The sequence below is a fragment of the Sorex fumeus genome, unplaced genomic scaffold (assembly GCF_029834395.1).
Source record: "Sorex fumeus unplaced genomic scaffold, SorFum_2.1 ptg000018l, whole genome shotgun sequence".
In the NCBI taxonomy this organism is placed as follows: Eukaryota; Metazoa; Chordata; class Mammalia; order Eulipotyphla; family Soricidae; genus Sorex; species Sorex fumeus.
The window spans coordinates 33,163,295-33,188,435 of NW_026606075.1; the positions used below are offsets into that span (position 1 = coordinate 33,163,295).

Sequence of the window (25,141 nt, forward strand, 5' to 3'; positions counted from 1 at the left end):
TGACTCCTTTTGGGCCCCAGAAATGCACATGGTCCCCAGAGCACCACCAGGAGTCATTCCCGAGCACAGACTCCTGAGGAGCACCGGTACGGCATTGAAACCAAAATTATCTTAATTAGCACTGTCCTCCCATTGTTCACCGAAATGCATGAGTGGGCACCAGTAAAGTCTCCATTTTGAGACTCGTTGTTACTGTTTTTTTAAAATTTTTATTAGTGAAACACCATGAGGCACAGTTGTAGATTTACAAATTTTTGTGCTTGGGTTTCGGTTATACAATGATCAAATACCCATCCCTCCACCAGTGCCCATTTTCCACCTCCATGGATAATATCCCTCCCCCCATCCCCCCCATCCCACCCTGCCTCTGTGGCAGGACATTCCCTTTTATTCTCTCTCTCCTTTTGGGTGTTTTTGGCATATCAAATACACCATGGTAGCTTGCCAGGCTCTGCTGTGCGGGCGGGATACTCTCAGTAGCTTGCCGAGCTCTCCGAGAGGGACAGAGGAATCAAACCCAGGTCAGCAGTGTGCAAGACAAACGCTCTACCCATTGTGCTATAGCTCCAGCCCTATAATCAAAAATAAAAGCAGAGAACAGCTGTGTTCTGTGACTTCTAATCAGGCATATTTAGAAGCGCCTTTTGGAGATTTGTTTGGTTGTATTTTCATGGGTGAGAAGAAAATGCTCAAGTTATATCAATTCCAGTTTTTTATACTATTGTGGATAGGGCCAGAGAAATGGTTCGATGGGCTAGAGGGCACGTTTTACATGCAGGGGCTTCAGGTACTGCATGGTCCCCTGACCACTGCTGGTGTCACCCCTCCCACCCCACCACCACCAACAACGACATATGTAAAAACTGTCAACAGCTGTAGATAAAGTAAGATGAAATCAGACACAAAGTTATTCATTTGTCTATCTACGCACTGCTGCATATTCAAAATCCTGACACTGGAAAAAGTCAGATCCTGCAATTGCAAGACACGGACTCTCCCCTAGGTGAACTGTATTCATTAAGAAACACCTGGACTTCCGGCACTGGTCAGTAAGGATGGTCTCTAATTTACTGTTCTTTTTGGACTCCATTGCATCACCACTTTGTATTTCCTGAGAGTCCTCAAAATCCTCACAGTCCATCCCCTTTAGCTTCTAGTCAGATGGGCAAGGAAAAGACAGTCCACAGTCTGCTTTGCAAAACAATGGTCCTTTAAAACACCCCAGGGATGGGGCCCATGTGCTAGGAAGCAGTGACTGCAGCTGCTGCCTGTGGTGTCAGGTAGGAGGGTCTCCGAAGGAAGAGTTGTCCTGGCTTAAACATTAGTCCTTAAACTTGATAGGAAATGCACTGTGGCAGGGGAAGCCAGCATGGCAGGACACTAGCTACTAGAAAATGCTGGCAACAGTCAGTGGTTCCCATGTCATCAGAGCATTACACAATACAGAGGTGATTTGAGCCTCCTTCTGGGTTCCACTCTATCCTTACCCCTTTTTTAAAATTTTTTTCTAACACCCATATTTTAATCTTGAGAGATTCCAAAAGAAAACTGGCAGCAAGGAGCTGTAAGAAATGCACAATGACGTCTGTATTCTCTTCGACAACAGTGAAGGGTTAATCTTTTGCCTCCTTGTTTTGGCCCTCCTCTTCTTCAATCACAGTTCACTGCAAAGAGGGCCCGTCACTCCGATTCTTCAACAAGCCTCTCCTTAGATCAGACCCTTCCCCTTAAATTCTCCCACCCTAGAGTCGATATAGTTTTAACTCTTTTGTGATCAAAGTAAAAATATATAAATACCCATAAAAATACAAAGTAAGATGATAGATATGTTATCCCAAGTCTGACGATTTGTGTGGACGGAAGGGAACGTGCAGCCACCAGGTGGCAGTGTGTTCCGCACAGTCGTACCCGAGGCTCGGCGACGAGGCCGCCTGTAAGCCTGCCAAAGCCCCTTCGCGCAATCAAGCGAGGCAGGGTCCATTCCACTTAGCTATTTTCTCTTAATTACTAGTGGCAGCTGCAGAAAAACACAAATATTTACTGTGAAGGTTCATCAACTTCTGCTACCTATTTTTCACCTGAGTAAAACTTTTCCATTTTCAGAATTACAATTAATGACTCCAGGGAAGATTGTTGTATCACAAATTAACAGAGGGTGGAAAAATAAGCAGAGGAAGGAAGATCATTCCAAAGAGAAGCCATGTGATCCCTTACATATTTCCAACAAAGCCATAAAAGATATGTAGGAGAGAGTAAGAGTAAGGTGGACTGGGACGATCTCAAGGAGAAAGTTCAGGAAGAAAAAGAAGATCTATTTTATCACACAGCAAACCACAAGCCATAAGCCCAAAAGCTAATTTTTTTTCCTTTAAATTTTTATTAGTGAAACACCTACTCTGGACAACCTGGCAGGCTACTGAATGTAACCTGCCCACACGGCAGAGTCTGGCACACTCCCCGTGGCGTCCCCAATATGCCAAAAACCAGTAACAATGATGGGTCTCATTCTCCTAACCCTGAAAGAGTCTTGAATATGGCACTTTTTAAAAAATCTCAGGGCTAGGACGAAGGAGACGTTACTGAGGCCTGCTTGAGGCAATCGATGACAACAGGATGGTCGTGACCGTGATAGTGATCAGTGAAACACCATGAGGTACAGTTGTAGACTTACAAAATTTTGTGCTCGGGTTTCAGTTATGCAATGATTGAATACTCATCCCATTCTCCACCACCACTGATCCCAGTATCCCTCCCACCTCCCACCCCCCACCCCCATCCCACCCTACCTCTGTGGCAGGGCACTCCCTTTTGTTATCTCTCCTCCAAAAGCTAATTTTTTTTTTAAATCAGAATCACCACCTCAAGAAAGAACATTATTTTAAATCTGGGAGAACTGAGACAGTGGGCATGAGGGCTGCAAATGTTTTTAAGCATCGTGTAAGCAGAAACACCCGTGATCACAGCGCAACATCCCTGCCTTCCTCATGTCAAACGGCCCCTCCGGCAGGGCTCTCTCTAAGTGATCATTTCCCCAAATTTGCTGAGTTGTCAGTGGCTCTACTTCTCTTTCTATAATTAGTCACAGCTTCTAAGAATGGCCCATCGCAGCCCCCCATCTATTTTCCATTACTTGTCCTCATTCGAACACTCACAAACTCTTGAAAAACATTTCATCACCTCTTAGAGCTTATGTTAGACATCAGACCTATCAATTTGGACACTGCCCTTTAAATAATGTTTGTTTAATATTTCTCAAGTTATGCAAACTCCCAAAGTCTTTATACTACACGGAACTCAACAGAAGATGGAGATGGCCTTTAAACTTTCAGTGGTTCATGGCCATGTGTGCCTGGGCCTGTCTCCCTTGGCTGTGCACACTTCTGATGTCCTAAAGAGAGAGAATCCTAGAGTCGGGCCAGGCTCCATCACAATACACCTAGTACACAGCTCATCGCAAAGTACTGTGGAAGGAGACCATTCTCTAGAAATACATCCCTATTACACTCACCAATAACAAATATTGATTAGTGTGGAATGAGATTCACTAAAAACTTCTGTTGGTTTCTTAAATTTAGGTCATTCCAAGCGCTACAAAACAATTTGAAAATTGTATTTACAAGTCAGATAAAGACCTAACACACTACTTCATATGCGATAAACCACTGTGCTTCGAGGTAGTTCATCACAGAAAACAAGCAAGTACAAAATGTACAGCTACAAAAAGTCAGATGTTAATTAGAGAGAGATAGCCAAAATTATCAGTATTAGAGAAATACTAACCACCAGAATTCTATATACATAGTTTTATGTTTATCATCTACACTAGTTGTTAAAGTAAAAGCAAAATCACTTACAAAGTCTAAGCTTATCTTGTTAAGTTTCTCCACTATCAGTACTAACTTCTCCAAATGTGGATGATGGATTTCTTCTACATTCTATCCTCAAGTAGTATCATCCAGCTCTTTGTGAAAAGACACATTTCTAGCTTTGGATGGACATTGCCACAAAACTGACAATCTTCTCCAATCACATCTCCAAATACACACCAAGCATATGATTCTCTAACTTCTAAATACCAACAATGATTACAAATATGAAGGGGATGTTTTGTTTTTTGTAAATGGCAACTCCTTTTTTTTTTTTTTGAGCTACTAATCTGGGAAACCTTCGTTATTCTCATTGTTACTCCATGTCCCATCAGAAATTCTTTAAATGAGCCTCCAAGTAAATACAGCATCCAGTCATGTCACAGTTTCTTTTGCTAAACACCTGCTCCTTCCATTTGGGTCATTCTGGCAACTGTCTTCAAACAGAGCTCACTGCTCCCACCCTCAGCTCAGACCAGGAGCCCTGAGCCTTGTGAAATAATAAATCAGTTTCTCCCAAATGACTGTGCAATCCTCTATAGTTCCTGTTCTCCAAAGAAAATCCAAACTCTTTTTATTTTCTTTTTGGGTCACACCCAGCAATGCACAGGGGTTACTCCTGGCTCTGCACTCAGGAATTACTCCTGGTGGTGCTCGGGGATGCTGAAAATCAAATCCGGGTCAGCCGCGTGCAAGGCAAAAGCGCTACCTGCTGTGCTATTGCTCCAGGCCCAAAACCCAAAGTCTTGACAATGCCTTATTCCCCACCCTTTCTGATCCCCACTACTGCCATTCCATGCCATTCCATTCAACCCACCTTGGTCCACTGCTGGACCTCTGCTACCCCAAGCATTTCCTTTTCCTCATGACCTTTATACTGATCATTTTCTCTATCCCATGGAAAATTCCCATATTGGTTACCCTGCCCCGGATCTCTATTTAAATGTTGCTCATTCAGGGGGCATCTCTGCCTCCATCCATTTCCTATTCTATTCTCTTTTTTGATAGCATTTCTCTTCATGAGACATGTTTGACTTCATATCTGGTGACTATCGTTTTACCATTAGCATTTAAGAGGTACAATATTAGGAACTAGTTTGTTTTCTTCTTCTCCACTGCTCTACATAAAAGGCGCCCTGTAAATATTTGCTCCAAGAACAAATGAATCATAAACCTCTGGTAGTTTGTTAAAAATGTAATAGCAAAACAAAGAACATAAGCACTGGAATACTTTTATTATTGGAAGAAACAATAAAACTACATCAAATGTCATTCAATGTCAAAATGTTAAAGCAAATCTCTAGCATTTTGACAAAAATTGAACACTTCATGTTTAAAAACAGAACCACAGGTTATAATGCATACTGATTTTTTTCAAAGAGTTTCCCCTGCGCTCAAAATTTATGCTAAATTTTGAATACTGCTACCTCTGAAGGCGATTCCTAAATAACTGTTCAAGCTTTAACTGTATCTGAAGTAGCATATTCACGTTTGTCTATCAAGTCAAGCTTTCTCCTACCATCATTCTCCTGCTCTCTAATTTCTGATGCATTCCCAAGATGTGCCACATGCATTTTAAAAACCCATTCAGAATGCATGTGCCCTAAGGCCAAAGTTCATTAGTTCTAAGGGATCACCAATGCCATCTGCATACATAATGGCAGCTCACCGGGGTCATTTTTTATGCTTTAAAAAGAGGTGTGTGGGGGGGAGGGTGAGAGAAAGACTCACTAGTCACTTAGGATTATAAAGACCATGTTCAGTTTTTGTTTCCTGAAGGTGAATATCCTATGAAGACAGAGATATGAAAACATAAAGCTCTATAAAGCTGGGGGGACAATGGTCGTTACTGTAATGAAGTGTTCTATCTCCTCCATAAAAGAATCAGTTGGTAATCTGAAATGATTTTGATTCAAAATTAGGTTTTATTTACTTTTGAACCAAAGCCTACCAAGAGCACTTTAAAATCTGATAGGATAGAATTCAATAATTGAGACAGATACTCCTGTATTCATAAAAACACCAACATGGCATTCCATCCAGTCGGGCGCTGGTCCAAGCCAACGGGGGGTGTGTAATTCCTTTTTTTAACATCAAGGGGATCTCTCTGTTGCTGGAGAAGCCCATATTGTCTCATGAACATGTTACCTTTTATTCTCTCCTTTTAATATTTTTTTTACCTAAAAAAGATACCACTAACAGTTAGGACTTGGAAGATAGCTCAAAGGGCAGGAGCATATGTTTTGCACGCAAGGATCCCAGGTTTGATCCTCTTACTGCTAGGTCTTCTGAGCAAGGATCCTTGGTTTGATCCTCTTACTGCTAGGTCTTGGAGGAGTACCCTCCAAGCCTCACCAGGTGTGGCCCAAAAATAAAAACAAAGGATAACAATAACTAAAAAAACCTACCAACATTTAATGTCATAATTAAGTTTTTTTAAACTATTTCTAGGACTATTTCGCCTTCATAGAATGTCAGTCATAATAATAATGTGATAATAATAATGTGAAGATTAGAGACATGTTCTATTATAGTACTGAACACTGCAGAGAACAAAGGGCTGGAGCGATAGCACAGCGGGTAGGGCGTCTGCCTTGCACGCAGCCAACATGGCCGACCCGAGTTCGATTCCTCCGCCCCTCTCGGAGAGCCCGGCAAGCTACCGAGAGTATTTGATATGCCAGACACAGTAACAACAAAGTCTCCAAAGTAAAAGTGTGCAGTAAATTTAGTTTGGGGACTCATAGCACTCCTAAAGGGAACTCATCCCATTTGCAAACACCTCTGCTCGTGCGTATTTCATCATTGAACTGTAGCAAGGAAATTAAACTTATTTTCCGGGGTCTCCTTTTTTCCTGGGGGCTAACAGGAGAACTCAGTTTGAACAACTTCCATGCTATTACAGTCTGTGTTCTAGAGTGCAAACTCCGGGAACTGGGCCAGAACCTGCTCTGGGCTTTCTGCACACAGAGCTGCACAGGGCTGAGGTGTCTGACTCTAAGTCATCAGGAACAGGACCCCTGTGCCATGCCTCTGGCACGACATTCAAATTCTCTCTGAAGTAAAAGCCTCAGAGCAGGTGAGGATTCCAAGAGAAACAATGGATGAAAAGGGCGTGACACATAGTGCACAGTACTTGGCACACAGAAGCACTTGGTAACTACAATGCTATTGGTAGCTACTGAAACTGTAGTTCAGCTTGGTGTCCTATTTTTAGCCCACTGACTGGTAAAGCCTATAGCTTTACCAGGATAGTCTGGGTGGCACCTCTTGAGCACACTTACCTCTATTTTATACTACTCAAAGAACACAGAAATCGGGACCAGAGTGGATAAAGCACTTGCTTGCATCAGAGTCAACTATACTATATGCACCAAGGCCACAGAGACAGAATTCAAGGCCCCAAGCCTTGTGTGAACCCCAAATGCCCACCCACGCCCCAAAATACAGAAACAGACAACACTCAATATTCCCAACACTGGATGGAGAATACGCAACTTCACTTCTCCCAGAATCCTTAAATCTAATGACAGTTGAAGTGAGACACTGAGAGAACTATGATCCTGTACCATCTTGTACTGAGGCCTACTTCATTGATTTTTCTGACCTTGCAAAATTGTATTATGCCACCCAGAATGCAGGCTTCCAGTCAATGACTCCAGGGCAGGTGATTAAGATACAGATTTATAAATCTTGCCACACTGCTCTATAAATACATAAGTAGGGTCTTTATCAAGAGTATCCTTTACTGAAAATACTCTTTTTTTTCCTTTAATGAAGCAGCTATGTGCCAAGTATTGCTCTGGACACAACACTGGACAAAACAGATGAAGTTCTCTTTCATCAGGAATATCACTCTAGTTGGGGGAGATAAAAATCTGGAGCAAATGCTCCCAGTTCTCTGCACTAGAAATAGTTGTGCATCTGCTGGGTCAGGTTTGTCTTTTATCTTGGGAATCATATGACTAGTCTTGTTTCTCTAGCTCAGCCACTGGAAATCACAGGACAGAGCCTGTGGTCATTACCAGCATGGTGGCATGCCGGTCTCCAGCAAGCCTTCCTGGATCTGGCTGCTTCCTGGATCTCCCTCTGCATTACAAGCTGATCCTCTCCTATACATTGAAAGTTGGTGTTTCTAACCCCCAAGCCCAGGTTGAACCCGAATATGATGATAGTTGGAGGTGAGGCTTTGAGGAGGTCATTAAGACAGAAGGTTGGAGTGCCCAGGTATGAGATTAGTGCCCTTCTACCAGAGGCCGGGAACACAGAGCAAAGACGACCTTCCACAAATCAAGGAAACAAGCTCTCACCAGATACCAAATCTGCTAAATGTCTTTATTTTTACCGTCCATCCCCAGAACTTGAGAAAACAAACTGGATAACTTACAAGCCACCAAGCCAATGCTGTTTGGGAAGAATAGCTTGAACTAAGATATACTCTACACATATGGTTCTCCATTCACACAGTGAATTTGCTACCAAAGGGTTGCTTGACCATATCTTAACCTTTGTTTTTTACTGTTATAATTTAGGGCGGCCTGGGCTCAAGTGTGAGGGAAGCTGCTGGAATCTACAGACAAGAGACCATGACACTACTAAACATTCTACAGTATTTAGGCAAGCTCCTCAAGTACAAAAAATAAAATAAAATAAATAACCCGACCCAATACAAAATATTAGTCATACTAACACTAAAAAACTGTTCTATACTTAAGTTATTCATTTGTATAGGTTATTATAGGTGATCTTAAAACCTTTTGAGGGTGAGAATGGGGACCAAATGACAACATAGAATCTTAGCAAAAAATGTCCATGCCACGAAGATTTGTTAGACAAATAATTGTAGTTATACTTCATCTATTAATTTACTAGATTAATTCACTCACACTATTTAGCTATTTACCGTGATTCACTTTCTCAATGAATGGTCATGGTTTGAAAAATAACACATTAATAAGAATGTTTTTAAACTAGAAGATATATTAGATACCAATATCGTTTTCTATCTTCAGTTTTGTAATTAATTTTTTGAATCACAAACTTCAATTAGCAATATAAAAGTGTTTCAGAAACATCCTAAAATGCATCATTAGATCAAACTACAATGGCATTCACCTAAACAGAGCTGCACCATCGGTTTCACCTCTTAAGAGAATTGATTTTCTTTCTTCCCTTCCAAGAGAAATATGTAAATTAGCACTTTGATTCCACTATCTCACTTTTGTCTGTCAATTCAACTTCAAAAAGTCAATTCCTTTGCTTATGAATATCTACGCATACACACATACACCACACACACACACACACACACACACACACACACACTACCAGCAGCAATGGAGTATGATCTTAGTCCCATGGAGACGGCACACAGCAGGAATCGAATTGTAACTGTGATATGTACACCAAACAACAAATTCAATAGTCTACTAATGTTTTTAAAAAAACAAAGCCAATATTTTATTATATTTTTTAAAATATTAGCTTTTTTTCTTTTAATCTACACTTTCCAACTAGAGGAACAATGGCATTAGGAATAGCATGAAGAAGTACAATGATTTGACTTCGCATATGTATTACTTGTTTCCTGTCACTTCAATATTCTAGAGGTTTCCCTGACCTTTATTTAGGGATCTAATCTATGCCTGAAGTTGTTTACTTATCTGAAGTCATTAAATCCCCCTGGTACTGTCATGTCAGCATCAGTGACATAACTGAAGATTCTTACCATGGGCGAACAAAGCAGCATGAAACTAAACTCACCAGTGATCATCCCTTTGTTCAAGAAGCCGAGCAGAAAATCCCAGGACATCACAAAACTCCAATTTATATACTGCTATTTCTAGACAGAGAGGGTGAGCAGCCTGAAGGTAGTATGGTTGCTCCCCTTTTACCAGTCAGGAGGAGAAAGGTTCAGAAATATGAGTGTTCCAACTTTAGTTGCGCTCAAATCAGGGACAAAAGCAACCAAATCTCTGATTTATTACTTCAAAAAGCCCATGGTCTGGCTATTCTTTCACACTGTTTCCCAAAGTGGGGCTCATGGCACAAAGCGCATGAAGTGCCAGAAAATTATCCTTAAATGCTTCTGTCGGTGCCAGTCCAGACGAACTCCCTAGAAAAAAGCAGACTCTTAGATTCTGGGTCAACCAACCTCATGGTTCATTTCAATCCTCTCAGGCAGAGCTGCCTGCACATGTGGATTCATGTCTACAGATGAAATCCTTAAAGCCGAATTACACAATCACAAAACGTCAGCAGTGTTAAGGGGCCGAAAAATACCCACGGTCTGATTTCCTGCATTTTGGAAGATGGAGACCCAGACAAGACAGCTGTACAAGATGACAAAGGTCACTGGTGCATGAATCCGGACCTGAACCCAGATTTCTGGTAGACCTCAACCCATACCGCCCGCTTCGCTGCCTGCAGTCCTGCTGGTATTAGAATAGTGAACTACGCCCAGTCACTTGAAGCATTTCCCATAGTTTTTATTCAGACACGATCCACTCACCTGGCACTGCTGCGTATCAACCCGTGGACTAGACGTTGCCCTCAGGGCTGAAGTGAGAGAACGGAGCTGACACTGTCATCTTCCTCAAGCCACAAGCGGAAACAGGCACAAAAGGACACGGCAAGTACAGGGACAGAAGGACTCGGGACTGGACTGGCTCTAAGCAGAGCTGAGGTTCAACACCCACTGTCCTCTCCCCCTCTGGAGGGCAGGGGTTGCTGGTGCTATTTAATGCCTGAAATGTGAGAGGGGCTGGCTTGATCTGCAGTGGCTGCTAATGCTCTTCTGACGTGCTCAGAAACGAGTTCGGGAAGAAACATGGAGTCGGGGATCAACCAACATTGGCTAATTTTCCTTCCAGTTTGGGACTTTACAAAGTGGTCCACCAAGTAAGCCATGGGAACACCACAGGGCCTGGGGCATTCTGACTCTGATTCTGGTGATTCTGACTGTCCCTTAGGCTACTCCAGGACTCCACCCAAGACTCCAGGCTAGGGACAGAGCCTCACAGCACAAGCAGAAGGGCAGGGAGGCAACAGTTTGAGCCAGTGGAGAGCCGGCTCTCAGTCACTCACTCACCAGCCATCTAAAGGAAACAAATGACATAACTTCATCTATCAAATAAGAATCATTCTATCCTCCGGGAGTCTTGTGGATTCACTCAGCTGAGCAATAAAGGGTTCCTAGCAAGAGAAGACACTCTAATGTTGCTTCGAATCCCCCTCCCTTTCTTAGCCGCCTCATTCATGCTTATCAGACACAAAAGAAAATCATCAGAAGCTCTCTCTTCTGGTTAGTAACGTCCAACAAAGCTAAAAATAAGCCCTATACAAGTTTCAGGGAAGGGGGAACTTCAAAACACACCTTTCCCATCAAACGCTTAAGCTGTCTCACTGGACACACAAACATGTTAGTCTTCATTTCAGGACTTTCCATTCTGAGGAAACAAGGGCTGATGGAACCAGTCCGCAGTGGTGAGCAGGAGAGAGCTGAGCACAGTCTCAGACGGGGAAATAAACGTCTGCAACGAAAGCACTCCAGGGAAGCCGGGGTGGACATTCTAGCAACTTGGGGGCCTCATCTGGTGAGCAGTGAGTGTGGGGAAAACTGAGAGGAACGTAAAAAATAATCCCGAGAAACTGGCAAACAGTGAAGAAACTAAAAGGAGGAATTCAAGGGTGAGATAGGACCATATGCAGTATTTTTATTCGCTTTATTTCTTTTTATTTTGTGTGTGTGTGTGTTTTGGAGGGTCACAGTAAGTGAGGAGGTCTTACTCCTGGCTCTGGACTCTCGAATCACTTCTGGTAGGGCTTGGGGAACCCTAAACAGTGTCAGGAATTGAACCCAGGTTAGTCGTGAGCAGACTACCTGCTGGACTATTGATCTGTCCCCATAGCTTTATTTCTTCTTTTTCTTTGTTTTTTTTTTTTATTTTTGGGTCACACCAGCAATGCACAGGGGTTCCTCCTGGCTCTGCACTCATGAATTACTCCTGGTGGTGCTCAGGGGACCATATGGGATGCTGGGAATCAAACCCAGTTCGGCCACGTGCAAGGCAAATGCGGTACCCACTGTGCTATCGCTCCAGCCCTGCTTTATTTCTTCTTAAAGGGCAAAACTACCACAGAACATGAAGGGAGGAGAAGACAGAGAAGGCCTGAAAGAGGAAAAGAAGGGAGAAGGGGTACAAAAAAGATGGGGAAAGAGCGCATGGGGGAGGGGAGTGTTCCTGGTGCTCCAGGAACACTAAGTCTGCTGGACCCCAGCCCCTCTACCCTACCATTCTAGGCTGTGTCTCAATCAATCTTCTCTCAGCAGAAATAACAAATCATAATTATAATAAAAAATGTTCCATAATAACAAATGCCAGAAGCTTCCTAGCCAGGTATCCAATCCATCTTCATTTTTTTTTCTCTCTGAGCCAAATTCCCACCCAATGTCAACCCCATTTCTGCAAGAGGGCCCTCTGCTTCTCCACGTGAGTAGCCCTAGCTGCCATCACCACGATTCAAGATCTAGAGGCAGCCCTGCGCTCAGGGTCCAGGACTGACCACCTCCAGCCAGTGAACAGCAGTCTCCACTCTTCCTCAAGAACAACACCCAGAGGAGAATATAGGACAGAGAGAGAGAGAGAGAGAGAGAGAGAGAGAGAGAGAGAAGGAGGGAGAATGCAGGAAGAGCAATAAGGGGGACAGAAGTAAAAGGAGAAAAAAATCACAGACCCCACAGTGGTTAAGGCACTTGCTTTGCATTCTGTGACCACCTCCGCCTCCCACATTCAAATCTCTGCTTCCAAGCTTCTGCTAAAGGTACTCCTGAGCACAGAGTTAAGAATTTACCTTGAGCACTGGACAACACATCCAATTCTCCTGCTCCCCCCACACACACCCAACACACACACAGAAGAGAGAAGAGCCAATGACTTGAGAGATTCTGCAGAACACAAATCCACCTTCGCTTTTCCTCTTAAGCTGCTCCTCGCGTGGGCCGTGGGTCCTGAGTGACTGGGCCCCTCTAACCCTCCGCTAACATCCCTGCTTCTCAGCCTGGCTGATGGGCAGAAATGCAGTGCTAACACCTCTCCTCCGTATGTGCTTTTATCTCTGCAGTCTAAGAAGAATATCCACTCCAAGCAGAAGCTCGACTCTGACCCCCGCTGCCTGTCAGGAAGAAAACTCTCCCTGTTCCCAGAAAAAAAGACAAGGCTGGCCGGCCCTGGCAAACACCAGTGTTCAGTCAGGAAAGCTGTCGCCTGTAGGCCCGACTCAACTGGAAACAGCCTTCACCAGCCACCGTGGGCACAGCAAGCACAGGAGACAATTCACTCTCAAGAACATCTCACAGTGGCCCTCCAGGACTGGGTAAATTGGCATAAACAGCCAGCAGCAGGAGCTGGAAAGGTTGGAGAGTTTTAGCACATTGTTTTATTACTTCCCATGTCTGCAAACCGTAATTCGGAAGCTATCATTAAAATGATACCTGGCTTGAGTCAATAAAGAAGAGCAATTCTGTTTCCCTCTGCCCTAAAAAAATAAAAGAAAAGAGGACAACCAATGTACAACCCTCCCCTCCCCCAGAAGAAACAGGCAGAGCACAGGACCCTCTGAGCATCTTAAGAGTGGCTCTGAGCAGCTGGGGCTGCTGGATCATTCCCAGCACTGCAGAGCTGGAGCAGCACTCCATGCCAGTGCCTCACACAGACCCACCAGCCTGGATGACTAAGGCTGAGCAGGAGGGTCCCTGAACCTCTGGAGATCTGGGTAGGAGCACCACCGCACCCCTCAAAAAAAAAAAAAAAACAACTAAGAAGGAACCTCCTGACCAGCTGGAGAACTATGCCCACTGAAACGGGTGAAGTCTCCAAGGAACACCTCATGGCACCCATGACAACACACAAGTTGACGAGCCCACCCCTTCCCAGTGCGGTCTCCAAAGTGAGAAGACACACTGAAAACAGGTGAAATCTCGGAACAAGCCACATCAAGCTTGAGCCCTAACTTCCAGAGAACCCAGAATTCTGCTCGCCGCAACACTCCCTGTCCATAAAGCAGGGATCCTCAATCCACAGTGAGTCCAATGGGATTTCGCCTTCTCTGGTGGGACTTTGAACCTGCCCCATGATTAACAAAATTCAGCATGGAGGCGGCCATCAGCAAAGATCACGGCTACCAGCAGCTATGGCTGGGAACCCAGTCGCAGAAGCCGCTGCCTCAACCAGGGTCATCTTTGTCTTCAAATTCCACATCACCTCCTACTGCTAAAATTGCCACAGCCACTCAGTCCCTTCCTTTTTGTCATTTTCAGCCCAATTTCTTCGGGTGTGTTGTATGTTGCTGTTTTGCTTTGGTTTTGGTTTTGGTTTTAGGGCCACACTTCACAGTACTCTGGGCTTGTTCCTGGTTCTGTACTTGGGGATCACTCCTAGCTGGGGCTCAGGGAATCATATAGGATCCCCGGGACAGAACCCGGGTTGGCCATATGTAAGGAAAACACCCTGCCTGCTGTCCTATGTATCTCTCCAGCCCCTGATTTTGTTTCTGACTGGTGATAAATCCATTTTACTCATCTCATCTTTCTCCCCTAAGCATTCCTGCCACAAAGGTTAGAGGTCAAAGAAAATAAACCAAAATGACCTCTGCTCCAGCAACTGGAGGTAGATGGAACCTAACCGGCGGGGGTCTGGGGAGGGAGGGACAAGCCTGAAAAGCTGGAAGCATAAAATCATTTCACATCTCACACTACAGAAGTAATATTTCACCAAAGATGAGGAACTACAAGCAAGTGCCCCAATCCCAAATGCGTAAGAATTTAAAGAGCAAACAGGACAACAAAAGAAAACTTATAATTGACTCCACACAAATCACACAAACATGATGAAGTGCCAGCATTTTTTAAGTTAATACAGCACTCCTCATCATTGAGGCTAATTAAAACCAAGGGGAAAAAAGATCTACAAGAAAATGACAATGAAATTATCAATAATTCAAGACTTCATAACCGTTGTAAGAAAAGGGAGAAACCTACCTAAGAAAATTGTAGAGGAGGCACCCCAGTGATTCTCAGCCCTTCCTTGGTGTGCTCATGAGTTCCCAGGATCTCACCAGGACAGGTAATGCTGGAGATCAAACTTAGGGCCGCATAAACTATTCCTGGGCCCCCGCCTGTTTTTGAAACCTGAGTCTAACGCTTTATTGATCTTTTTCTTTTAAGTTAGATACTGTGACTATTAAGTTGTTGACAGTATCCAAGCTATACAAGCACTCACATAGATTAATAACATCAATAAATTCAATACCGCAAAGCTTCTGATACTTGTTACATCGTAAAATCTTACATAACCACAAAATTTACACATCAACAAGGGACTTAATCAAGTCAGCAATAAAAACATCCAGGCTAAGAATAAGGTTCAGTGGGAGAGCACTGGTTTTCCATGTGTGAAGCCTTCAGCTCCACTCCCAACACCACATGGTCTCCTGAGCACAGCCAGCAGTGACCCCTGAGCACAGCCAGGTATATTTCAATAACCAATTTTATATATTTTTATTTATTTATTTATTTTTATTTATATTCTTATTAGTGAAACACCAATTTTATATTTTTTAATTTTTTTCCTTTTATAAATTTATTTATTGAATCACCATGAAAGCAGTTACAAAGTTTTCAGGCTTAAGTTTCGGTCATACAATGATGAAACACCTGCCCCTTCACCAGTGCCCATTTTCCACCACCAAAAACCCCAGTATACCCCTCATCTCATGCCCTCCCCCTACCTGTGGGGCAGATGATTTCCATATTACTCTCTCTACTTTGATTACATACAATATTTTGACAACAGACCCACCATTATTATTTGAGATTTTACCCCAACACTCAGATCTGCCAAAAAGACAACTTGTTTTCTATTGCTGGTTATGAATAACATATGATGTCACAATAGTGGCTGAAAGATTTTGGAATTTCAAAATTTTAACAATTAAATCTGGAGGGATTTCTGCCAAAAGCTGCTGGGTTCTGGGATTTGTTCCTGAGCCTCTGAGATTATGGCCAATAAGCAGCTTGATCAGGATCCAGAGAGGCCGTTCATGGGCGATGACTTGGGGTCTCTTTGGGATGGGGAGGAAAGGGCTGGTTTCACCCCCATCCCATGAGGCCCCATGTGTCTCATCACTGCAGGCCCAAACCTGGCTTCTGGAGGATGGCAGCCACTGAGCCGCCAGGGGTAATGGGCCAACGCATGAAACGTATTCCCACCTGGGGTGGCCCGGCGCCAGTACCCTACTGTGGGGACCGGACACATTTCTGCCAAAAGCCGCTGGGTTCCTAGATTTGTTTCTGAGTCTGGGATCATGGCCATTAAGCAGTTTGATCAGGAACCAGAGAGGCCTTATCTTCAATTACATAGCTGAGCTGGAGGTGGTTTGTGGGTGTGTCTCCCACATACCTAACTTTTGGCCATTTACTTTCTTGGTAAACTTGGCCCCAAGCCCTTGGGGTCTGGTCAAAGGCACAACAGCAATTTTGGGGTATCTGGAAGTCTGAAGACATATTAGGCTGCTGATGCACTTGACTCACAGGTACAGATTGACCTGCTGGCAGCACCATACCCCCATCAATAACCAATTTTAGACTAGAATCAAAAGAACCTATAAACAGCCAAAGTATGGTATGGCTGTTTTGTTTATTTAGGGTCTGACAGAACTTAAATATTCAGCACAATCTGAATCACTGCATCTTTGACTGACTCAGACACAACCCACCACAGCCTTCCCCATTTCACCATCAAAATCACATTTTTGCTAAAAGGATACTCATTTGTTTTATATAGAGGGACCACACCTGGTGGCACTCCTGGCAGTGATCAGGGGAACATATATGTTGCTGGGGAAATCAAACCACATGCAAGGCAAGCACCTTACCCCCATACTATATCTCTTTGTCCCAGAGGCTTTATTTTTACAGCTCTATTACAAAGTCCATTTTAAACCATTCTGATATTTTGAATGTATTAAGGTAACATTCATTTACAAGAGTGTGAATGTTTCTGTGATTTAGAGGGACCACTCCACATCTCCTGAGCTCACATAACCGAACTTGCTTGTTTTCCAACCCTCTCCCCCATTAAGCTCTGAGAAACGGAAGATTTGGGTCTGTTTCATTTTCTGGAGAATGATCTGGAAGAATGATCAGGACAGGGCTGCATAAGTGATTGCTGGTCCGCACTGCTGGACACACCCAGGACTGCGTTCTCTTGCCCCACTGTGATCATCACCTGCCTAGGTCTGGCCACTCATTAAGGGAAAGATGGGAGTGTACTACTTCCTGGTTAAATGGCCAAACTCTAGAAGTGAGAAGTCCAGAGCCAGAAACTAACACTGCTTCTGGCATGACTTGCTGCAGATGGGGCTACTGTGCCATGCCATATTCTCAGAGTGTGGTCAAGACTAAGGAGTCCCAGAAAAAAAATCCAAAAAGTTTACGCAAAAACCTAACTTGTATGTTTTCAGTCATGGGAAATCCAGATATATCAGCTTCCTCTTGGATCTTGATGCTGGTTGAATGTGCTGGTTGAATGCTCTCCCCAGCATGAGGGGGCCTACACAGAGGCATTTTAACATTTTCTCAATTCTTTCTCCATTCTCGTTCAATGTTATGTTTGTGCACGATGCAGTCAGTCTAATGTGGAACAACTTGCTGTTCAGAAAAACAATTCTGTGGTGACATGTGTATTCCCAGGTACCCAGATTTGGCAACTCTGGAGAAGATAAATTCAAGTACACAGGGCAGGGAAGCCTCAGTGGCAGGAGTGGGTGGTCTTCACCTGCTTCCCTCCTTTCCATGCCTGCCTCAAGCCTTCCTGAGCATCTCTGAAATAATAGTAAAGAGAGTGACTTAAAAATGATACTCAGAGAACTTATCAAAATTAACAAGAGAAATATTTGCTCTGTTGGTCTTCCCTGAAGCCTCTTAAAATTTTCAAGCTTATTCCAGGCAGAAGCAATAGTATAGTGAGTAAGGCTGCCTTACACTCAGCTGACTGGGTTTGTTGACTTATGACACCACATATGGTCCTCTGACCCCCCCCCCCCCCAGGAGATATCCCAGAGCTCAAAGCCAGGAGTAAGCAACCCTGAGTTAAATGAGCTCCTTGCCTTTCAGGATGGAGGAAATAAAATCATCTGAAATATCTTTACCTAATAAGTGACTTCATCTTTGGTGGTCTAAAATCCATTTGTAAATCCTATAAAATTATAGCTCTTCTCTCAAAATAATCACAAAAACTATGTACAAACACAAAATTCTGCAAACAATTTCAAAGTACCTATAAATCCCTTAAGCCCATGGATCCTAAGATGATTATGATCTACTAGGAGAAAATTCCACGCAGAATTGTTTTTGATAAATGCATTACATAATATGTAACATTAACTATTAACCTGATGTCTCTCGCAGGCAGCTAAAAATGCCACCTTCGTTCTTATCAAGTATCAGATATCAGAAGACAAAACACATTCATGTTAAAATAACATTTATGTAAATGTAACATTTACTAATATTTCTGTCATCACTTTTACAAATCATAGTCACTACACTAGCATAAAATTTGCATAAAACCTAAGTTTGTCGGATCTGAATTTTTAACCCAACCTTATGCCTGCAGAGGATTTTGTACAAACTTCTAAATATTGACATTTTCTATGTAGCACTGTAGCACTGTCCTCCTGTTGTTCATTGGTTTGCTTGAGTGGGAACCAGTAACGTGTCCATTTGAGACTTGTTGTTACTGTTTTCGGCATATCAAATATGTCACGGGTAGCTTGCCAGGCTCTCTGTGAGGGATAGAGGAATCAAACCCGGGTTGGCCGTGTGCAAGGCAAACACCCTACCTGCTGTGCTATTGCTCCAGCCCATACAAAAACCTAATAGAAAATAAATTATTAGTTGAATAAATCACTTGACTTTATCACTTGACATCCTATTACTCATCAATTTGCTCGAGTGGGCACCAGTAACGTCTCCATTTGTCCCTGTTGTGTGCCAATGTAGCCCAATGGCGTCTGCTCATTCTGGGAACAGGAACAGCCTCAAACCAATCGTTCAGGGTCTTGACGAAGAAGTCTGACCATCTTGTAGGTGGGAGGCCACATGGTCTTTTGATGTCCTGTGGAATCCAGACGGTAACGGCTCTAGTCCAGCACTTGTCTCCAAATATCATTACCTGTCCAGCCCATCTGATTTCCAACGCCTTGGCAAATGAGACAGCATCCCTGAGGTTGGAGCTCTGAATTCTTTCTCTCATTTGAGTGAAATGTGATACTCCAAGCATAGCTCTTTCAATTCCTCATTGGGAGACCTGAATAGCGTTCTCATCCTGTTTTCACAGGGCCCAGGTCTCTGAGGCGTATGTTAATTCAGAAAGAACAGTGGAATAAAAAAAAATGTGCCCAGAGCCTGAGGTTCTTCATCCTCTTAGCTGTTTCTTCAATGCCTTGAAGGTGTTCCAAGCTGTTCTCTTCCTCCTGAGCAACTCAGGTGCCAGGTCATTCGTCATGTTGACTTCTCGACCTAGGTACACATAACTGTTGCATTCAGAGATGGTTGTTCTGTTGAGAGCGAATGGAATGTCAGGAATGAGACTGTTTCTCATAAACATTGTCTTCGTGAGATTCAGCTGGAGTTCCATACTCATGGTCAAAGTCAGCCAGCATTTGTGCCGCTTGGCTAATGTTTGGTGTTATTGGATATTTTCTATAGTCTCAGGTAAAAAATGTTGGGTACTTCTCATTAGTTTCAATGGTTTAGATAATTTGGGGCTAGAATACTGTTAGAAAAAAATTCCTTTGAATTAAAAAGATCATTTTCTCTACATAAATTATATTTACGCTATCTATCTAAAAGAAGGCATGAGTGACAGGTGAGCTAGTCACAAGGATATTTGAAAAAGCTTTTTCTTATAACTTTTGTAGTCTTTTAAGAAACATGCTTTTGGATTCCATGCAAATAATGCTCTCTGAAGATACAGCATGGAATGTTAGCAAGTTATGTAAGGTGGAAGGACTGAGAAACACCTAGAACAAGGAGAAAGAATGACACTGCAATTTGTGGGAAGAGTGAGGACATAACTAGAAAACAGGAAGGAAACTTGAAGGGATGTACTGTCAAGGTTCCAAGGCTGTGAGGTCCAATATAGTAGCCTCAACCACACAATTTAACTTAAATTAACTTCAATGGGTAAGTCAGTTCCTCTGTTGAAATACCTTTATTTCAAGAGCTTAAAGCTCCACATTGTTTTAGGCACTGTAGAATATAGAAAATGCCCACTATTTCAGAAAGTTCTATTGCAGAGCACTTTTCCAGAAACAGAAAACCCAGAATACACTGAGACACTAACTAAACATATAGAGAAATTCAGTTGAGTCTTCTATTTATAAAGTAATATAGAATGGAGGGAGATAACAATTATGAATGAGAACAATGGAGAAATGGTCTCACATTATAGAGCACAGCCAATAACTCCTGGATTCTAAGATTCAAGTGGCTTAAAAGGTACCAAGTCAATGCAAGATCTGTGGGTAATTCTTCTCAATCAATAACATTTTATGAATTCATAATATTTCCGTATCTCATGTACAGAAAGTGTTAAAACAATATGATGTTTTCATTTCAGGAATTCGCTGGAGGACAAGGGAATATACATACATATATATGTGATTATATATACATATATATTTATATATTTATGTATACTTTATCTATTATATCTTTTCTATATATTTATATATCTTGTCATATAAATAGATATGTATATGACCTATATACATTTGTAGTATACAGATTTTCCACAGCCACATACCACATTCATTCTGCATTTAATCATATTTAGTAAAGACCTAACATTAAGGAATTAAATCAATTATTTAAACTGCTTTTCATTTCAGTTCTGTAATATCTAATATTATACTATAATATCTAAAAGTACTTATATATGTATATACATATATATATATATATATTTGACAGAATGCTGTCAAATACAGGGTAGGCTGGAGGGATTGTATAACAGGGGAAGGCATTTGTCTCGCATGTGAAAAACTCGGGTTTGATCCTCAATTCCTGGCACTGTACATAGTACCCTGAGGACCTCCAGAGTTACAACTGAGTACAGCCATGTGTTACCCCAAAACCAAACCAAAACCAAATAAAAAGAATGCTGGCAAATAGAAAAAAAAGTTTATGACTTGAGAAAAGAGGGATTTTTAAAGATAACACATGGGGAAGAAGGGCTTAAAGAGATGGTTCAGCAGATAGGGCACTTGCATGCAGCTGACCTGGGTTCAATTTCCAGCACCCCATTTGGTCCCCCATGTCTGCAAGGAGTGATCCCTGAGCACAGAGGCAGGAGTAAGCTCTCAGCACTGCCAGTATTCCCCCATCCCCCACTCCCCAAAAAACACCACCCACAAAACACTAGGGAGAGATTTACAAAACTTTGACAAAACGTAAGGTAAGAAAATAACAACTTTTTATTAAAAAATGCACAGTGATATAGTACAGAAAAATGAAGTTTAAAACATAAGAAAAGGTAATAGCAAAGCTTCTAGGATAGACGATTTATAGAAGCCACAGATTCACTGATAATTCACCACAAAAAAACAGGGTCTTGAAAGAATTTATTAGATGAATACAGAAAAACTAATGCTACCATGATGCCAGTAATCTACAAAACTACTTGACATAAACTGCACTGACATTTTCAAGTATCATCCAGTAGGCATAAACAATTTTACAAAGCAATAACTGAGCCATATTTCAACGTGCATTTTCTGATGTTCTCTATTATAATTTTAAAAATTATTAAATTAATGATTTTAGCAATACTTTATTCATGATAAAATTACTACAAGTATTACTTTATTAATTTTCTGTTATATATTTTATAATGATCATCTGTTTTCATATCAAGTATATTATAAAATTAACAAGGACTCATTAATTTTATGACCTTTACGGTTCCAGCCAGGAATATGGAAATACTGTTATAAGGTAAAAGAAGTCCTAAGGGAGCAATTGGTAAATGGTCTACTCGAAGAAGAGACAGGAATAAAAGGCAGGGGGAGGGGCATTGGAAGGCAAGTGTTCACTGAAATGTCTTGAATGTGACTTTCTAGGTTTGCATCCAACCAGGAACCACTGGTTTTGTTAAAACTAGAAACTTAAGTTGCTTTGCCTGGAAGCTTTCTAGAAAGTGGACTTAAAGTTGTATAACACAGATCTGGAAGACCAGATGGAACATAAGCAATGGAATAAGTACCTGGATGTGGTGACTGGCTTGAAAACATAAAAATAGAAGGAAGAGGGAAGGAGTTTTGACAAGCAATAGGATTTCACAAGGAAACAGAAACATGATCACACACTTTAAAAACATGAGGAGCTTTAGAAACCATGTGACATGAGAGGAGGAGAGGAGAAAGGAGGGGGAAGAGGCAAAGAGAAAGGAGGGGAGGGGAGGCAGAAGATAGTGCAGAGGTTAAGGCATTTGCCTCACATGTGGTTGTGGCCATGAGCCTGTTTTGAATCTTGACATCACATATGGTTTCCCCAAAGAGTCACCAGGCATGACCCCTGAGAAAACTCAGTGTAAAGGGAAAGGAGAGGAGAGGAGAAGGAAGGGAAGAAGGAAGAAAAACTAAAGGAGAGATGCAACAGGAGAGGAAGCAGATGAAAACTGATTAGCTGCCTCCAGAACCAAACTGGTGCTGTCCACGAGGTCAAGGCACAGATCAACGCTGAAATGGAAACAAGCTGCCCTGTCATCATGGGTCAGCTGCATCTTGAAGGTAAGTGAGCACCATACAAACGTTAAGTCAAGAAATGAAACAAATGAACTTCAGTCTTTAGAAAGATGATGGGCATAACTGACTCAGCAGTGAACTTGCATGTGGTGGTCGGGACAGGATGACAATGGGTAAGGCTGCTGAGGAAGAAGGGCCTGAAAGAGAGTGATCCCAGCAGAGCAAGGGAAAGCAGATAGGGATATGCTTGTGATTTCAAGTGGCAAGTCTTTGTACTGGACTGGGCAGTCGATGAAGAATAGAATCTCTCAGGCTCCTATGCAGTTCTTACTTGAAGGCAGCAGGGGTGACTTGGGGAGGAAAGATAAGGAAATTACTCTCAAACAAACTGCACTGACACTTCACAATGCTCAAGAAAACATCACAAAGGCAGGTCAAGATGCAGCTGTGGGAAGAAAACAATCACTTTAGGAGTTGGCTTGTGTGATGGAAGCAATAGGTGAACTCACACACAAAAGAAGAGGTCACCAAGAATTAGAATAGGCTAAAGCAGAAGTTGATCTTCCTTAAGAAAAGTGGGCAGCCCACTCAGTACAACATTTAAGACTAGGAATCAACCTAGGTGTTCAACGACAGATAAATGGATTATGAAGATGTGGTATATGTACACAATGGAATACTACACAGCTGCAAGGAATGATGAAGTCATGCAATTTTCTATAACATGGTTAGAACGGGAAGATATCATGTTGAGTGACGTAAGACAGAAGAGAAAAGACAAATACAGGATGATCTCACCTATTTGTGGTATACAGAATACTGGATGAGGAAATGCCTTGATCATTTTCTTATCTAGTAAGCACAAGGGAGAATCCTAGATCACCCTTGAACCAAGTGTTTAGGAGGAAAACAGAGAAGGAAAAAAATCAAGGGGGGTTGGGGGAAGTGGGAAGAGAACAGGAAGTAATGGATAAACAGGCATTAGGGCTTTAATACCAGTGATATGGGTGAGTGGTATAGCCATAGATCCAAAACTAAATAAAAAAAATCTGAAAACATGAGATCTAAGCAGCAACCACTGAAACTCTAATATGCCTAGCAACTTCACAGGCAGGAATATGGTGGGGGTTGAGGGTGGGGAAGGAATGTGGGAACCCTGCTGGAGGGAAGCTGACAATGGTGGTAGGATTGTTGTTGAAATATTATATACTGTGGAATTCATGCCCAATTCAATCAACTTAATCAATGGCTGAATAAATAGCAGTACTCCTACATTTTAAAAAAGAAATATTATATGCCTACCACTCAACTAACAATAACTTTGTAAATCACGTTGCTTTAATAAAAATGTATTTTTTAAAAAAAGAAAGAAAAGTGGGTGCAAACTAGTACTGAAGAACAAAGAGTTTTAAAGAGCAAGGCGCAATGTCACAGGGGAGATCACCAGAAAGATGGACATTACCCCCTACCACCCATGTTTGTTTCAGAAATGCACAGCTAGAAGCTAAACACCAACAAAAGTGAAGGCAATTAAGGAAGAAAAACTAAGAGGTTGCCATCTCACTGATACTCTTGGAGCAAAAATAAAGCAAACTCCCAAGAAAGGTGATGTAATTAACTATCATGACACATTAACTGAAACACCTTGTTCTATATGCAAAAGCCTGACAGATACACCCCAGTGGCTCTGCAGATAACAGCTGTTCTGATCTTTGGATATTGCTAAGTTTCACCCAATGCTGCTTTATCGCAAAGCATGTCATAATGAAACTGAAGTGTTATTGAGCATTTGTGCATCTCTTTGGGGAGTTTCAGAATACCTCTAAAAAACAATTACTCTCTAGGGCCACAGGTACAATGGTTTTCCATAAATGAAAACATAACCTCTCCAATAATTGTCGGAGATGGGCTAATATCTATTCTTAAAAATATGTGTAACTAGCATACGCTACTTAAAGACACATTTGATCAAAGTTTCTAGCCTATTTGGATTAGATGTTGATATATTGCTGTAAGTCAGTATCTTAACTACCTCAAAAGTCAAATTCCTGCAATAGTCCCAGTTTTCATTTTTTAAAATGGTAATTTCATTTTCTAAAACTACTTTCCCTGGGGACACACATGGGTCTGAAAATGGCATGTTGTTAGTTCATGTCTTCCTTCTATTAAGGTGGGGGGGGACACATTAGATTAGCACGTTCATATGAGAGCTGGCTTTCAAAATTTCATGTAACTTAGAATCTTTGAACGATATTTGTAATTTAAACTCTCTTGATGTTAACTGATTAATGCGAGGAAAATGTTCTACCTTAACTACTGCTCAGAATCCCTTTAAATTACCACTGATCAGCAATCCGTCACCAGCAAATATGCTTATGTCAAATGCCCTTATAATGAGCTATCACATTTTCAAATATTTTCCTCCATTACCTAACCAGGAGATTAGCACAATGCATGCAACCTACGGA

At 42.1% G+C, this 25,141-nt stretch overlaps 1 protein-coding gene across 6 annotated transcripts in view; it reads right to left on the minus strand.

Moving 5' to 3' along the window:
* The window catches only part of MAST4 (microtubule associated serine/threonine kinase family member 4), a 690,306-nt gene that overhangs the window by 490,515 nt on the left and 174,650 nt on the right, over positions 1 to 25,141 (minus strand). The gene's annotated exons all lie outside the window — the stretch shown is intronic.